Source organism: Oncorhynchus tshawytscha, unplaced genomic scaffold (genome assembly GCF_018296145.1).
Source record: "Oncorhynchus tshawytscha isolate Ot180627B unplaced genomic scaffold, Otsh_v2.0 Un_scaffold_18560_pilon_pilon, whole genome shotgun sequence".
Taxonomy (NCBI): Eukaryota; Metazoa; Chordata; class Actinopteri; order Salmoniformes; family Salmonidae; genus Oncorhynchus; species Oncorhynchus tshawytscha.
In genome coordinates, this window is record NW_024609666.1 from 68,707 (window position 1) to 84,397 (window position 15,691).

The window sequence follows — 15,691 nt, forward strand, 5'->3', positions numbered from 1 at the left end:
AGAGAGCCAAGGGCCTGTTCAACATTGAGAGAGCCAAGGGCCTGTTCAACATTGAGAGAGCCAAGGGCCTGTTCAACATTGAGAGAACCAAGGGCCTGTTCAACATTGAGAGAGGGCTTTGGTGATATACCATTTATACCGTATAGCGGGGTATTTAGGCAACAAAAAAAGGGGGGGGGGGGCATCCCCACCTCGCGTAATGCCTGCTACGCCACTATTTATAACTATAAAGATATCTAAGATATTTCAAATAAATGATATCCAGCTCAAGCCTCCAGCTATGCGTTTGGTTTGCTAACTGGCTAGAAGACCAGATCAAGCTTCTTGGTTATAGCAGACACATTCAATCCCCTCCTCAAGATCCTTGTTGTCTAAATTGTTTCGTGCGTCAAAAAGAGAAAGTATATATTAAGACGTTTTTTTTATTTTTTATATCAGCCCGTGTGTAGTTGCGGTAATGCCGTATACCCCGGTACGGAACGGGTCTGACAGTATAAACATCTACAGTATACCCCGGTACAGAACGGGTCTGACAGTATAAACATCTGCAGTATACCCCGGTACGGAACGGGTCTGACAGTATAAACATCTGCAGTATACCCCGGTACAGAACGGGTCTGACAGTATAAACATCTACAGAACGGGTCTGACAGTATAAACATCTGCAGTATACCCCGGTACGGAACGGGTCTGACAGTATAAACATCTGCAGTATACCCCGGTACGGAACGGGTCTGACAGTATAAACATCTACAGTATGCCCCGGTACAGAACGGGTCTGACAGTATAAACATCTACAGTATACCCCGGTACAGAACGGGTCTGACAGTATAAACATCTACAGTATACCCCGGTACAGAACGGGTCTGACAGTATAAACATCTACAGTATACCCCGGTACGGAACAGGTCTGACAGTATAATCATCTACAGTATACCCCGGTACAGAACGGGTCTGACAGTATAAACATCTACAGTATACCCCGGTACGGAACAGGTCTGACAGTATAATCATCTACAGTATACCCCGGTACAGAACGGGTCTGACAGTATAAACATCTGCAGTATACCCCGGTACAGAACGGGTCTGACAGTATAAACATCTACAGAACGGGTCTGACACTATAAACATCTACAGTATACCCCGGTACAGAACGGGTCTGACAGTATAAACATCTACAGAACGGGTCTGACAGTATAAACATCTACAGTATACCCCGGTACAGAACGGGTCTGACAGTATAAACATCTACAGTATACCCCGGTACAGAACGGGTCTGACAGTATAAACATCTACAGTATACCCCGGTACAGAACGGGTCTGACAGTATAAACATCAGGATACAGACCAACAGTTCCCTTTTCTATTTCAAACAACCTGGATGCAGTGAAGGGGGGAAAGTCCACTAAAAGTCATCAATTGATTTTGGGGGAATTGTAAAGGGCAAACTGCATGTTGAGGGGAACTTTCTCCATTTGTTCAACTGAATGAATATTGTGCTTTGTTCGTGGCATACATGATATCACTGCCCCGCTTGCCTTGTGAAATGACATCCCCCATTAGGTTGAATAGAAATCTTCATTAAGCCAGCTCTTCAGACAAAGTACCCCTGGTGGGCGAGGCTTATCATTCTGTGTGATCCTCCATTGAAAGTAGGCAATATACTGCTCTAAAATGTTATCTGAAGATAAAACGGCTGGTGAGAAGAACTTGGCGACCTGTGCTTTTGATGGGTTGAACTGGCAAATGGAGGAGAGAGCAGCTGCACACTGTATTTAACTTCCTGCCAAAAGTCACTAAAGTACAGTGTAGGGCTACAGTGAGACGTTTCTATTTTGAGACACTTCCTAAAATATGGTGCATTTACCAGAAGTGAGTGAAAGGAGGCCTGTGTGTGTCAGGCTGGGTTGTGTGTGTTAGGGTGTGTGTGTCAGGCGGCTGGGTTGTGTGTGTGTGTCAGGGTGTGTGTGTCAGGGTGTGTGTGTCAGGCGGCTGGGTTGTGTGTGTGTGTCAGGCGGCTGGGTTGTGTGTGTGTGTCAGGCGGCTGGGTTGTGTGTGTGTGTGTGTGTCAGGCGGCTGGGTTGTGTGTGTGTGTCAGGCGGCTGGTGTGTGTGTGTGTGTCAGGCTGGGTTGTGTGTGTTAGGGTGTGTGTGTGTGTCAGGCTGGGTTGTGTGTGTTAGGGTGTGTGTGTGTGTGTCAGGCTGGGTTGTGTGTGTTAGGGTGTGTGTGTGTGTGTCAGGCTGGGTTGTGTGTGTTAGGGTGTGTGTGTGTGTCAGGCTGGGTTGTGTGTGTTAGGGTGTGTGTATCAGAGAGCAGAGAGATGAGCTGAAGCCAGAGGATGTTGTGGGAGACTCTTCTGCAGCTGACATGCACACCAAGAGAGTCAACCAGACTGAACTATCAGACTAGAGAAAGCAGATATGGTCATCAAAGTGGTAATGTACTGCAAACTCATTTCTCTTCAGTACACACATCTGGATATAGCTTGAGCATTCTTGTTTAAATGATTCATTCAAGAGATGTCTCCCCTGAATACAGAAATACACACACCTGTCAACAAACTTAGACCTATTCTGTAACTAAACTCCTAATGTTTAGCCTGCTACTGGTGGACAACTAGAGAGAAGACAAATGACAGACCATGAGAGATCATCACTCCTTTTTATTACATACACGTTGCTGCAGCTTCCCCATTCATACTGGAACTGCTATGAACTCTGTATGCATGGCTACTGAAGCATAGGACTACTTTACCCACAAAACCTCACATTCACGTATGACTGTGAATTAAACACATTTTTCTTTCTTTGTGTACGGCTCTTTATCATTTGTGAAATTGTAAAGTTCTGCGGTGCTGTATGATGAATTAGACAGTTCATTTTTCTCATAACAGAACTTTAACTTCCGGCGCCGACAGAGATGATTCATTTTTCTCATAACACCGTCCTTAAACCTGTGTCAAACAAAGAGCTGTGTGACTGCAGCCAAAGATACCACACCTACAGAGAAGCAGCAGTAACAGGCCTAGGCTACACAGAGATACCACACCTACAGAGAAGCAGCAGTAACAGGCCTAGGCTGCACAGAGATACCACACCTACAGAGAAGCAGCAGTAACAGGCCTAGGCTGCACAGAGATACCACACCTACAGAGAAGCAGCAGTAACAGGCCTAGGCTACACAGAGATACCACACCTACAGAGAAGCAGCAGTAACAGGCCTAGGCTACACAGAGATACCACACCTACAGAGAAGCAGCAGTAACAGGCCTAGGCTGCACAGAGATACCACACCTACAGAGAAGCAGCAGTAAAAGGCCTAGGCTGCACAGAGATACCACACCTACAGAGAAGCAGCAGTAACAGGCCTAGGCTGCACAGAGATACCACACCTACAGAGAAGCAGCAGTAACAGGCCTAGGCTGCAGAGATACCACACCTACAGAGAAGCAGCAGTAACAGGCCTAGGCTGCACAGAGATACCACACCTACAGAGAAGCAGCAGTAACAGGCCTAGGCTGCACAGAGATACCACACCTACAGAGAAGCAGCAGTAACAGGCCTAGGCTACACAGAGATACCACACCTACAGAGAAGCAGCAGTAACAGGCCTAGGCTGCACAGAGATACCACACCTACAGAGAAGCAGCAGTAACAGGCCTAGGCTGCACAGAGATACCACACCTACAGAGAAGCAGCAGTAACAGGCCTAGGCTGCACAGAGATACCACACCTACAGAGAAGCAGCAGTAACAGGCCTAGGCTGCACAGAGATACCACACCTACAGAGAAGCAGCAGTAACAGGCCTAGGCTGCACAGAGATACCACACCTACAGGAAGCAGCAGTAACAGGCCTAGGCTGCACAGAGATACCACACCTACAGAGAAGCAGCAGTAACAGGCCTAGGCTGCACAGAGATACCACACCTACAGAGAAGCAGCAGTAACAGGCCTAGGCTGCACAGAGATACCACACCTACAGAGAAGCAGCAGTAACAGGCCTAGGCTGCACAGAGATACCACACCTACAGAGAAGCAGCAGTAAAAGACCTAGGCTACACAGAGATACCACACCTACAGAGAAGCAGCAGTAAAAGGCCTAGGCTGCACAGAGATACCACACCTACAGAGAAGCAGCAGTAACAGGCCTAGGCTGCACAGAGATACCACACCTACAGAGAAGCAGCAGTAACAGGCCTAGGCTGCACAGAGATACCACACCTACAGAGAAGCAGCAGTAAAAGGCCTAGGCTGCACAGAGATACCACACCTACAGAGAAGCAGCAGTAACAGGCCTAGGCTACACAGAGATACCACACCTACAGAGAAGCAGCAGTAACAGGCCTAGGCTGCACAGAGATACCACACCTACAGAGAAGCAGCAGTAACAGGCCTAGGCTGCAGAGATACCACACCTACAGAGAAGCAGCAGTAACAGGCCTAGGCTGCACAGAGATACCACACCTACAGAGAAGCAGCAGTAACAGGCCTAGGCTACACAGAGATACCACACCTACAGAGAAGCAGCAGTAACAGGCCTAGGCTACACAGAGATACCACACCTACAGAGAAGCAGCAGTAACAGGCCTAGGCTGCACAGAGATACCACACCTACAGAGAAGCAGCAGTAACAGGCCTAGGCTGCACAGAGATTCCATTTGAATAATCAAGTCATCTATGACAAGCATGCGGTTTTCAAGTGTTCTGAAGAACGCCAGTCAGGTCAATGCAACTAATCTCACCTCAGTGAGCAGGAATCTACAGACACTGCATACAGAGAGGGAAATGGACAACCCAGAACCAAGTCTCCCATTTTAATATGTTCAGGCAGCATGAATTATTCTAATTAAATGTAAATCCCCCTGTACTAAGACATGTAGCTGCCGTGTGACAGTCATTCTACAGTATCTTCCCTTTTCCACCAACCCAAACATTACTAAGAGACGAGGCCACATCTAAATGACATAACTAACAGCCTAATACTGTCCTAATACGGTCCTAATACGGTCCTAATACGGTCCTAATACGGTCCTAATACGGTCCTAATACGGTCCTAATACTGTCCTAATACTGTCCTAATACTGTCCTAATACGGTCCTAATACTGTCCTAATACTGTCCTAATACTGTCCTAATACTGTCCTAATACGGTCCTAATACTGTCCTAATACGGTCCTAATACGGTCCTAATACGGTCCTAATACGGTCCTAATACTGTCCTAATACTGTCCTAATACGGTCCTAATACGGTCCTAATACTGTCCTAATACTGTCCTAATACTGTCCTAATACTGTCCTAATACTGTCCTAATACTGTCCTAATACTGTCCTCTCTTAGGAAGTGTTTCTTTTTGTTGTTGTTGCGACTTTGACTCAAAAACCACGAAACAGAATCACCTCACAGAATAGGCTGCAACAAGCAAATAGGATCATTTGAAATAAATGTGGCAGTCTTTTCTTTTGAAACGTCTGAGAACCAAACAGAAGGTCTCGCCGTCTCTGGGATGATACCACAGAACATGATTAGGCTACGTGATACTGGCACTGACAGACGAGCCGATGGTGTTCACTTCCACGAGAGCAGTTCCAGGAACTGCCTTTAGCTGACGAACAGCATCCATCTGGTCCCTATGGATACAACTTAGCTGAACATTTTAAAGAGGCCTGTTCAGCCTCTCTCCGATCGATTTACCTCACTTTCGGTTTGAACTTGCAACGCGTAATTGAATGAGATACCATCAAAATTCCATCCTCTGTTCATACATCAAACTAAATCGCCCATCAGTTCTTTAGACAAAGAGAGAAACCTCGAATTCCCAAGTAATAACACTACTATTTAAAAGGCTCGCTTTAGAGTCTAAACCAGTCCAAAGAGAGGTACTCACCGGACACTAAGACATAACATTAGGAGTACAAACTAATCCCTGACTCCTTCCATCTCACTTTGAGGAATTAAACCGCTCACTCAGCCAGTGACTACCATTAATCAAACGAAGGCAGGGGAGACTCTCAAAGATGAGATCCACGGCTTTCAGCACAATTTACCACCCAATATGTCCTCGCATACGTGGTCTGCTGGCCTGGCACCTCACATGAATTATGCATTCAGCTAGCCCAACAGTCATTCCTCAGATGATCAGGCCCAGTGAATTGTGAGGAGACAAACTTTCCTCAGTAAGAGATCAATGACGTCATCACTTTTAGTCATGTGTACAGGGCCTATAAAAATGAGAATCATACCACAGAACGTCTGGCAACACCACCCCTGTGACAAATGCAGAAATTGAAGATGGAAGATGAGAGAGTTGTTATATAACATGAAAAGTCAGTCAGCACATCATAGGCCCAGGAGACTTGAGAGGGAGGCTACACTTACTGGAGTCTCATTACTGACTCTGCACACTCCACCCCAGAGTCTGGTTTATACCGTTTGTTCAATGGCTATACGGTATAAAAGTGACGCACCGCTTTCCAGGAAGTAGTATTGTAGTTACATTTTTGTAGTCTTTTTTAAAATGGTTTTCAAATGGGCAAAAAACGAAGCGGAATGGTCTTTAACATAACTTCATAAAAGGCATCTGGCAGAAGTAAATTCCACACACACTAAATATCATTTTCTATATATACTGTATCTTAAATGACTGCGTTTTGACGAATGTGATGATATCGTCGCCAAGCCCATTCAAAAGGTTGACCTGGGGCATCATCACTTGCACAACGTTTTCAGAAGTCAAAAGTGGCTGTTGATGTTCAAAATGAAATGACTGACCGGAGTCAACACCAATCAGATATCAACAGGGAGGGTCTCAAAAACAACTGCCTGGAGTAGGATGATGGGCTCTGCTTTTGAGGGCAGGGGAGGAGCTTACCGGGGAACCAATTGCATCACCTTAACAGCCAAATGCAAAGTAATGCCGCACAGACTACTGGAGTCTAGTCCGGGGCAGTAAGATGCTGGTATGGGCTCAGACAGACTGTGTCATCAGATTTAATCAGAGAGGGAGCAGCAGGGGCATGTGGGGATTAGGCGCCCACACCTACGTAACGACAACATATTATCTACCAGGTGCCAAGTCTGCAATACAGACAACAAGTACAGTATACTCCAACTCCCATGGGGCTTTAGGAAAATGTATCAAACTCTGGAAGCATGTATGTATGATCCCTAAGAACCTGGAAGCTCTGTGTTTAGAGCAGGATACACAGCAGGGGTGTATTCATTATGTTGTGCAAAAGAAAACGTTTATTGTTTAACAACAAAACAGAAGCAAGCACAGCAAACGGAATAAAACGGAGAGGGACATACCAGAATTTGTCCAATAGAAACTCTAGTTTCGTTGCAAAACGTTTTTTTTTTGTTTGGAGTAAACTAAATGCAACAGAATCCGTGTAATGAATACACCCTAGAGCTCTCCAAGATTCCCCTGGACATTCCTGACATTTTCACCAAGGGAAAAGCTGACAGACTGTTGATCTCTGGGACACAAACAGACACTGCCCCGGTTCCTCTGGATACCAGGTGTGTCAGTGGACTTGAGTTACTGTGCTGTGGATGGGCTTGTTGTGGCTCTATTGAATTAGCAGACAACGATGCTGGACACTGTACCAGACAGACAAACTACTCTGAACTGACGATAGGTCTACAACATGCTATATCTATAGGGTGTGTGTGTGGTGTTGACCTCAAGCCTCTCCAACATGCCTTGAGAAGACATGCAGCAAAAAGTTGGAATTGGAATGAGATGACGCACATGAATTTGAGCCGTGTGAGTCAGTCCCTAGTGGCTGACCTCGTCTCTGTGAGAGCCAGCAGAAGACCCAGGGCTGGGAAAGATACACGGGATGAGGGGATTTTAAAGTGAAAATTAAAATACACACAGGACTTCATGTCTCTGTTGTGGTACAGACACAGTCTCAATTGAAACGTTACTTTTATGCTGTCACTTTTACAACGGCTTGCAAAAATGAACACCTCCTTCTTGGGTGTTGGTCTGTTCAATAAACATGTCAAATAGCAAACCACTAGCGAACCAGACAACAGAGAAGCCTAGCCTGTGTTAGGCCCACTTACTGAGGACATGGCTGCAGTGCCCACGTGCCCATTCTCCCCCCCTCCTCCCCCCAGAACCAGAGCAGAGACTTTAATTAGAACTGGGTAATTAGAAACATCCATCCTCGTGCAGTAAGGCTGCCTGATGATGCTCTTCTGAGGCAGTGGAAAACAGGAGAGCTGCCAGGTCCTCCACCAGGCAGACCTTTGCTACCACAACAAGGGGAAAAGAATAGGCTGCTACTTCTTCTACCTCACAGACCAAGGTGGATGAATTGAAGGAGAAACCCAGTCTGTGATACTCAGGCCTTTTCAGGTTCAGTAAAAAGGTGCTTCCTAAACGGACTGGTTTCAGAATTAAAGCCTTCATCAGGGTGTCATCATTCACCACCACCACACAGAACAGGATCTGGTACCAGAGCAGCTGGAAGCTCACGGTGGCTAATGCAAGGCCATGACATTATATGGTGCAGCCAGCTATGATAGAACCATTACAGTCATTACATTAGAACGACATTTTACAAGAAAGAGCTCTGTGCTGTTTAACAGTCAAACCATCCCCCCTATATATAATGTATGTGAATCACTAAATAGGCCCAGCTGCCCCTATGAGATGTTCTGAGAGACAGTACAGTGCTTTCTATTTAAGGAGAACAAATGTATTTTCCGGTCACAAAAACAAGTCATCCTGCGTGTTCTTCCTCCGACGAGACCTCTCAGGAACTGAGTACTGAATGGGGCTTCACTAAACATCCTCCTCCTCACACAAACAGCCTGCCAGCACAGCAGCTACGAGGTAGAACCCACAGACCACTGACTGACACAACCCATTACGTACAACCCATATCATTTCAGGGCCCCGTTTCTCAAAGCTAAAACTACCGGCGCCCATAGGGTGCTGCCAAGAGTCATTCTTCTGGTGAGTTTTCCGTTCGCCTGTCCAAGAGCAGAAGAAACATTATTCTCAGCATAAACAAACCAGATAGGCTGCCATGCTACGCATCAGGGTTCGTAACAGAGTTACGTTCAGACTCGGGAGGCGTTGGGCTGAGAGAGACGTTCATCCTCAAATGGTTAGCATGGTCTGTATGCAACATGGCCTCACGCTCTTTACACAACATTCACATTTCCTTCCAAGGGAAACACTCATACTGTACAGATGCAGTGGGCCTTTCTGCTCTTCACAGATATTTCATCAAACGGGTGTAAGCCTTGGCCTGTGCATTAAGCCTTGGCCTGTGCATTAAGCCTTGGCCTGTGCATTAAGCCTTGGCCTGTGCATTAAGCCTTGGCCTGTGCATTAAGCCTTGGCCTGTGCATTAAGCCTTGGCCTGTGCATTAAGCCTTGGCCTGTGCATTAAGCCTTGGCCTGTGCATTAAGCCTTGGCCTGTGCATTAAGCCTTGGCCTGTGCATTAAGCCTTGGCCTGTGCATTAAGCCTTGGCCTGTGCATTAAGCCTTGGCCTGTGCATTAAGCCTTGGCCTGTGCATTAAGCCTTGGCCTGTGCATTAAGCCTTGGCCTGTGCATTAAGCCTTGGCCTGTGCATTAAGCCTTGGCCATTGTGCATTAAGCCTTGGCCTGTGCATTAAGCCTTGGCCTGTGCATTAAGCCTTGGCCTGTGCATTAAGCCTTGGCCTGTGCATTAAGCCTTGGCCTGTGCATTAAGCCTTGGCCTGTGCATTAAGCCTTGGCCTGTGCATTTGGCCTGTGGCCTGTGCATTAAGCCTTGGCCTGTGCATTAAGCCTTGGCCTGTGCATTAAGCCTTGGCCTGTGCATTAAGCCTTGGCCTGTGCATTAAGCCTTGGCCTGTGCATTAAGCCTTGGCCTGTGCATTAAGCCTTGGCCTGTGCATTAAGCCTTGGCCTGTGCATTAAGCCTTGGCCTGTGCATTAAGCCTTGGCCTGTGCATTAAGCCTTACACGTCAAATATTTGCCTACAGGCAGTTCCTTGCTCACCATGACATCTTGACATATCCTACAGACTGGTGACGGCTCAATCCTAACCCAGCCTCACCAGGACATCTTGACATATCCTACAGACTGGTGACGGCTCAATCCTAACCCAGCCTCACCAGGACATCTTGACATATCCTACAGACTGGTGACGGCTCAATCCTAACCCAGCCTCACCATGACATCTTGACATATCCTACAGACTGGTGACGGCTCAATCCTAACCCAGCCGCACCAGGACATCTTGACATATCCTACAGACTGGTTACGGCTCAATCCTAACCCAGCCTCACCAGGACATCTTGACATATCCTACAGACTGGTGACGGTTCAATCCTAACCCAGCCTCACCATGACATCTTGACATATCCTACAGACTGGTGACGGTTCAATCCTAACCCAGCCTCACCATGACATCTTGACATATCCTACAGACTGGTGACGGCTCAATCCTAACCCAGCCGCACCAGGACATCTTGACATATCCTACAGACTGGTGACGGCTCAATCCTAACCCAGCCGCACCAGGACATCTTGACATATCCTACAGACTGGTGACGGCTCAATCCTAACCCAGCCTCACCAGGACATCTTGACATATCCTACAGACTGGTAACAGCTCAATCCTAAACAGCTCAATCCTAACCCAGCCTCACCAGGACATCTTGACATATCCTACAGACTGGTAACAGCTCAATCCTAAACAGCTCAATCCTAACCCAGCCTCACCATGACATCTTGACATATCCTACAGACTGGTGACGGTTCAATCCTAACCCAGCCTCACCATGACATCTTGACATATCCTACAGACTGGTGACGGCTCAATCCTAACCCAGCCTCACCAGGACATCTTGACATATCCTACAGACTGGTGACGGCTCAATCCTAACCCAGCCTCACCAGGACATCTTGACATATCCTACAGACTGGTGACGGCTCAATCCTAACCCAGCCTCACCAGGACTGATAACAATGTGTGAGATGTTCACGAACTCATACAGACAGTTATTGATTTTCTCCCCGCCTCATTGTGTTGCAGTCTGTTTTCAGAACACTGTTTCCTTTCCCAGGCTGAGGGGACGTGAGCAGGCTACCCCCTGCCAGTAATGCTGTGGGGTCACATTTTTTCACAGGTCGTGGTATGCGGCTCCTGAACACGCAGGATGTTAGGCAAGAGAGGAAACATATCCTTGTCTGATCTCAGAAGGGCGTTTTTTTGTCATGGTAGGGCTGCACGATATGGGCAAAAAAATAGAATTGTGATTATTTTATTATTGCGATTGTGATTTGGCTTGTGATAAAAATCCAAACACTTGGGTAAACTGCTAGAATAATTTAAAAATCATTATTTATTTTAAAAAGTAAAGTGGACCGCAGCATCGTTCTTGTTTGGAACAATCGGTTGACTGCATTTGACCTAACAGAACAGAGCGCAAACTTAGTGGATGTAAGAGGAGGAACTACGATCCTTGAGGGCAAGCCTTGCTGTGTGTGGAAAGCAGCCGCAGGAGAAAAACAGGATTAAACTAGAAAAACGGATGTTACACACGGCTGAGTGGCATTTCAAAATATTGCATGTGATATGGATATTGAACGTGTCCGTATTGCGATTTCGATGTAAAACCGTTGTGCAGCCCTACCTCATGGTTGTCTATATGTGGACACCAGAGAATTAGATTTCAAGATGATCTCAGCTCCCTACCAGAAGCTCCAGCATATCTGGGAGGATATGTCATTACTCTTAAACTTTAAGGATTTACTGTCAGAATTTGATCATCCTGGCCTCTCCTACGCTGACTTACTGACTTATTATAGACAGCCTGTATTGTACAGAAACAACCCAGCATTGAATGTGTAACCCTCCATCCCCAACCTCTGTGGACACTGACCTGTAGTACCGGGACTGGAGGTATGTGGAGCACACAGCCTTGGACACGTGGCTGGCTGAGCCAAAGTCTATCACCTTCACCCTGTAGGGCTGCCTGACAGGGTCCACCAGCATAATGTTCTCCGGCTTTAGGTCAGCGTGGATCAGGCCCATGGTCTTCAACTTCCTCAGGGCCGTGGCCACCTGCTGCAGCACGGGTCGGATCACCTTCAGTGGCAGCGGGCTGAACTTGTTCTGCTTGAGAAAGTCATAGAGGTTTTGCTCCAGCATCTCAAACACCAGGCATGTGTGGCTGCGGTGCTGGAAGCACTCGAAGGCCCGCACCAGGTTGTGCTCATCCGCGTTCTCCCCGCTCAGCCGGGCTAGAATGCCCACCTCTATCTGGCCCTGGCGCGCGTATGACGGGTGGTTCTTCAGGATCTTCACCGCCACCACCTCCCCAGTACCCCTCTTCCAGCACTTTACCACCTGTCCGAAGGTGCCGCGGCCCAGGAAGTCCAGCACCTCGTACGTGTTCTTCATGGAGCACAGGACCTCGTGCTGCACCAGCTGGTAGTCCCCGTCACCCCCTCCTGCTCCGCCCGCCGCTCCCTGTTTGGTTGGGGGTCCTCCTCCGCCCCCTACAGCCGTGGGCAACCCAGCTGGATTCCCCCCATTGGTCGTTTGCATCATGGCTGGCAACATGGACAGGTCCTCCACTATCTGCATGGTGCTCCCGCGGTTATCAAGCTCCTCGCTCTTACGTTTCAGCCCACATCGCTGAGCGCTGTCGGCCAAGTTCAAACCTCCACAATCACCCTCTTCCCAGTCACCTTCTGTCTCTTCCTTCCTACCTCCTCCTCCTTCCTCCCCCCTTCCCCCTCCTCCTGTCGCTCCACTACTGCTGCCTCCCCTGTCTCTGTCCGTCTGCTCCTGCCCCTTGCCCTGCCAGGGGACTGGCCCTGTGTCCTGGGGCTGCTGGGCCTCCGCCGGGCCTGTTCCTCCTGTTCCGTTCTGCTTTCTCCGTACCCCACGCACGGCCACCGTCTGTACAGGGAACTCCTGCCCGCCGCCACGCGTTCTCTCGCCCACTGCCAAGTCTCGGGTCGCAAAGGAGGGAGCGAGTCTGATCGGGTGCGCTATGCCAAGGGTTCTGCCGTTCAGAGAAGTCCGCGGTTGGGCTCTCTCATGGTACACACAGCTGCTGGGCTCCACTTTGACTTTCTTCACGCTGCAAAGGGCACTAGTCTGGGTTTGATAAATGTGTGGTGGGTAGATCCAGACTTGTGAGGCCATACCTGGACAGAGACATTCAAACGAGAAGAAAGACAACGTTAGCATATTATCAAAGCTTGATCCACCTACTTAGGGAAGGTCGTTTTGATGCTCACACCCACACAACATCATCTAAAATATTAAACAGCAACTGTAAAGGTTCTAACTATAGCGTTAATGCAAAGAGCAGTGTGAAAGGTCAAAGTGTCCTATTGGAATACATTTCACCACGGACATGACATGTGATTTCAGTTAGGTCAACGAGGTTATGAGGGGATGTCAATTCAAATAAAATGACACTGGGCCTAAATAAATGTAGGTGTATTTTCATGTATTCCTGCTGGATGAGAAAGTCCAGTCTGCATAGTGATATAAAAAGACCATGTCAACAAATGACTGGAGGCTGCCGATTGGCTGATTGATTTGCATAGTGAAAAGAAAAGGTGACCTTTCCAGTTGTTCTGAACAAGCTGCACACACACACACACACACACACACACACACACACACACACACACACCTGTGGTAAAAAACTTCACTATACAGGCTAAATATTTTCTATACAGGCTAAATATTTTCTTCACAGGCTAAATATTTTCTATACAGGCTAAATATTTTCTATACAGGCTAAATATTTTCTTCACAGGCTAAATATTTTCTATACAGGCTAAATATTTTCTTCACAGGCTAAATATTTTCTATACAGGCTAAATATTTTCTTCACAGGCTAAATATTTTCTTCATAAACAAGACGGAAGCTTGAACGGCTTCACTGCTGCATTTGTGCTTTACACCACGGTGCCATTTCTCAAGAAAACGGTGGAAAAGTACTGGGAGGGGGACATTTTTTCCAAAGCCTGCTCACTCTGAATGTTTGCATGTGCAATTGCATAATAGCAACACAAAAATCAGCAACACAGCCCCTCCATTAAAACATCATGAATGGAGATAAGCAAATTAGCAAATATAACCAAGCAACAATCTTGCAGAGTTCAGCAAGAACAACCAGAGGCTTCCACACTGCCCTCATAATGACACTTGCATCACTCTAGGGATGACTTCACAGCTGACCTTTAGCCCGTTACAACCCCACACCAAACACCTCCACAGAAAGAAACCCCACTCCCACCACAGCCAGAGACACCAAGCTGACCAATCAAGCGCCTAGCAGAGGGAAGAAGATATGCTCCGGTGGAGTGTTCTAGAACACCCTCACCATTCCTGCCTCATCCACTGGAGCTCCCATACCACCTCCACCGTAGGGGATGACTAACTTCTCAAAAAGGTTTGGATGACCTTTCCCTGCCGTTACCATGCATCCCACAGCAGGTCTCTAGGCAACCGATATGTTCGAAGAGAGTGGTTGAGAGAGAGAGTCTCAGAGAGAAGTGGGGGGGCAGAGCCCTAGCATCAGGTCTACATGCCAGCCAGCTCCTCTCACATTACACAGCTCAGAGAGGAATGCTCCTCCCTCACACCCCCCTCTCATTTTGAGAGAAAAAATAAAAACAAGAAGCGACGCCATCCCAGCAAATACCATGGAAAATATTTGGAGATTGGATGAGGTCGTCGGGCTTGGGCTAGTGAGGGACTAGGATAACGTGATATGTTTTTATTCATATTCTGTGGGATTTTTTTTGGGGGGGTCTAAAGAGAGGTGGCAGCTGTGGCGGGTGGCAGGGCGCCCTGGCACAGTGACCTTATCAGAATAGCTGTCCGTGTGCCCTGCCGGAGAGCCCACGACCTACTTCCTTTCATCTGGAGCCCGTCCAGTGACATCAAAGTGTCTCTTCCCTGTTGGCTCTTTGACTATAAATCAACGGTGCATTCACCTTGACGGATTTAGATGCAGAGCATGCTCGTCCCAAAGCCCCGTCGCTAGACTGCTAGAGCTTCCAAAAGACAACCCTGTCTCACAAATAACAAGACTGTGGGTGGTGAGTCACAGACAGGGGCACACTGTCGAGTAGACAGCACCTCTCCAAAATGAGAAGAAAATAATTGTTCCCAAATTACACCTTCCAGATTTAGTGGAAGGAGCTATAATTACAGGTGCCAAATGAGAGAACAAACACCTCGCTCTCAAGTCCCCAACTTTTCAACGATAGCAGGAACATGAGGCTCAATAGCCAAGAATCGGAACTAACATTCCTAGTCATTGCCTACCTGTCTTCACTCTCATTCTCCTCCATGTTAGGAGATGTTGTCCTCTCTCTGAAGTTCAGTGAGACACACCCTGATGATTCCCTCCATGGGAGTTATTAGGAGGACGGCGGAGAACTACAGTATACAGTCTGCCCGGGTTGTGCTCAGCAGCAGCAGTGCAAAGCAAAAGGGAACTTCAGAAGTGCGCACTATTCAACAGGCTACAATCACGTGCTCGCAGAAAGGGGAGCCTGCCAATTCCTGACTCGCTAGACTGACTAGGCAGGCAACACTGGGTAGCTTCTGTACTGCTTGTCGTTTCAGCTTTTCTACACACACCTTTTAGGCTTTAGCTTTATTCAGAGGTTGGCCTTGCTAGCAGGCCAATCGGAGAGG

At 47.6% G+C, this 15,691-nt stretch overlaps 1 pseudogene; it reads right to left on the bottom strand.

The window, feature by feature from the left end:
- LOC112241272 overlaps nucleotides 1-15,467 on the bottom strand; it is a 70,073-nt pseudogene extending 54,606 nt beyond the window's left edge.
- Nucleotides 15,468-15,691: the final 224 nt, after the last annotated feature.